Below are 2,636 nucleotides of genomic sequence, written 5' to 3'. Positions count from 1 at the left end.
GGGCTCCGAGCCGCGAGGCCCGACCTCCCTGCCTCAGTTTCCTCACCTGCACAATGAAAAATAGCTGTTTCCAGCCTGTGCCTGACAGGGTCGCTGTGAGAAGTGAGTCCAGTGAGTTGATACTGTAAAGGCTCACGAGGCACGCTGGGCACGTGGACATGCGCCGAACGCGCCCGTGGCTGTCCCCCGAGCCACCCCTCCCGTGGCCTTCCAGCGAGGTCGCGATGCTGTGAATAGGGTCCTCGGCAGCCTGGACTGCGCGTGTGGACACTGAGGGGCTCAGCGTCACACCTGGCCCAGGGGGTGCCCCGGGCGTGGTTCCAGTGCGTCTGGAACGCGTCCCTGTGTCCCCGACCAGATGCGTGCTGTCTGTCCCTGCAGACAGAGGCGACAGCCGGCTCTGGAAACCAGCTGTGTCCAAAATGGGCTTTTTCAACCTCCGGAGGCCCAGCTTCCCGCGTGTCAGCCCAAACAGAGCGAACTGAGAGCCGCTCTAACACAACCAAGCCGTCCGCCCCCCGAAAGCGGATCCACGCTCTGCCGTCGGGCACATGAGCGACAAGGACCCACGGTGCCCGGCGGGCGCGCCACGGCAGCAGGGGCCCAGCAGGGCCAGGACCCGCCGGCGGCCGTTTCGCGTCCACGGCCAGAGTCCACGGCAGCGCCCAGGCCGTGTCATGCCCCACGACACGCAGTCGGGCACACGGATGCACAGTGTGTGTCTAGGGCTCCGCTTTCTCCAGCGAGTCTGCAGCAGAATGTGCTGAGAACACGTACTGACGGGTTAACGCCCGTTCCCGCGAGCAGCCCCAGCAACAGTAGCCAGAGAGGCGTGCAGCCCCTCCCTCGGGGGCTCGATTACACGGGAGCCTCCTGTCCCCGCGGCTCCGCAGCGCCTCTGTCCCCTACGCATAGCCACAGCCGGGGACCCAGGCTCCTCAGACCCACCGTGTATACTTTTCATTCCTGACATTCAAACACACTTTTAACTGTGGTGACGCTTACAAGTGGGGCGTCTGTGACCTCTCTGGCGGTTATCGTCACTTTTTCAGGAGGACTTTCCTCTGCCGCCCCCCTCAGGGCCCCCCGTCGATGACGAGCACGGCTGAGAACACAAGCGTGTGGCTGGGTCACAGGCAGGTACGCTCGCACAAGTTACCAGGACGTGGGACAGAGCCGAGGAGCTGGCGGCACCTCCACGGGGCTGGCCTGCACCCCCTCCCCAGGCGTGCGGACGCCCTAACAGTCAGGCCCCCACCTCACAGCAGAGACCGATTTGCCACTGTCTCCTTCTCCCTCCTTAGAAACCAAAACGACCTTTTCTGAAAATTGAAGTACAATGCAATGATTTTTAAAATAATTTTCATAAGGTAAGTGCCGTATAAAGTTCTCACCTGGGACGAAGAACAGCTGCGGTGAGAGCCGACCGGGGCTGGGGACCGAGCCCGGAGGACCACGTCCGTGGCCTGCGAGCAGCCGGGTCAGCACCGCACTGGCCGCCGGGCAGCAGGCTCCTCTTTATACGCTCCGGTCTCCTGGGTGGCGCTGTCAGTCACCGCGGGAGGAAGCGCGCTCACTTCATCCTTCGAAGGAGTGACCTAACCCCCTCCGATCTCGCATTCGCTCTGAGCACCTGGCACACGGGTGCTGGGGCCGCCCCGCCGGCCCCTCCAGCTGGGGGACGGCAGAGGAGGGGCCACGGAAGGGAGGAAGGCAGGCGCTGGCTTTTCCTGTCTTCTCTCAGGAAATAAAATGCTATAAATACAACCAGCGAGATTGGCTGGAACTCCCCTTTTCTGCCTCGGAGAAAGAATGCAAGTCCCAGGGTTTAAACAATTTCACATCAGCCAGACTGAGAAGGTCTTTCCAAACCAGGCAAATCACAATCAATAGGACGCAAAGCAGACGCCGCGGAGTCGATGTGCTGATGAAGTTATTCTGAGGCTGAGTTAATTTATCATGTACAGAATAAATATTTAATCTAAAAGGAAGTCGGGAAACGTTACTTTCTGCCGTTAGATGACCGAGAAATAGGACAGGGAGGGTCCGCGTCCCACATCGTGTGCCGGCTGGACCCCGAGCCCCGTCCCGGGCCCCGTCCATCNTGGGGCACTTTACCCAGTGGCACAGACAGGCCGTCAGGGCTTCCGGGGGCTCAAGTAACAGGACAGCCTGCAGAATAAATGAGCAAATCATAGTGACGGTACCAGTCGGACACCTGCCCCCCCCGAGCTCAGCATCTCCTGTGCCAGTGAGGACAGCGGTCAGACGGAGGAGGGGGGNGGGGTCAGAGGGAGGAGGGGGAGGGGGACAGGGGGAGAAGAGGAGGCAGCCCCGAGCACAGGCAGACGGCGGACACAGGGGGATGCGGGTCAGCAGCAGGGGCTGCCCTGGGCAGCGGGCGCCCGGGTTACCTGGACACTCTGGGCAGGGGTAGAATGCTAAAGGCCGTGCGGGGAGTTACCCCAGGCCCCCGTGCATATATACCAGCAGGGCGGCACCATGAGAGACCTGGCCTTCCCCTCACCTGGGTCCTGACTGGGTTCCAGAGAGTGGGGTTGGGGCCGTGGAAGGGCCAGCAGGCAGCACGGCAGGCGGCTCAGCAAGCCGTGGGCCAGTCCCTGCAGCTTCGGCTT

Source organism: Crocuta crocuta, unplaced genomic scaffold (assembly GCF_008692635.1).
Source record: "Crocuta crocuta isolate KB4526 unplaced genomic scaffold, BGI_CrCroc_1.0 scaffold506, whole genome shotgun sequence".
NCBI lineage: Eukaryota > Metazoa > Chordata > Mammalia > Carnivora > Hyaenidae > Crocuta > Crocuta crocuta.
Note: the sequence above shows the minus strand (reverse complement) of the source record.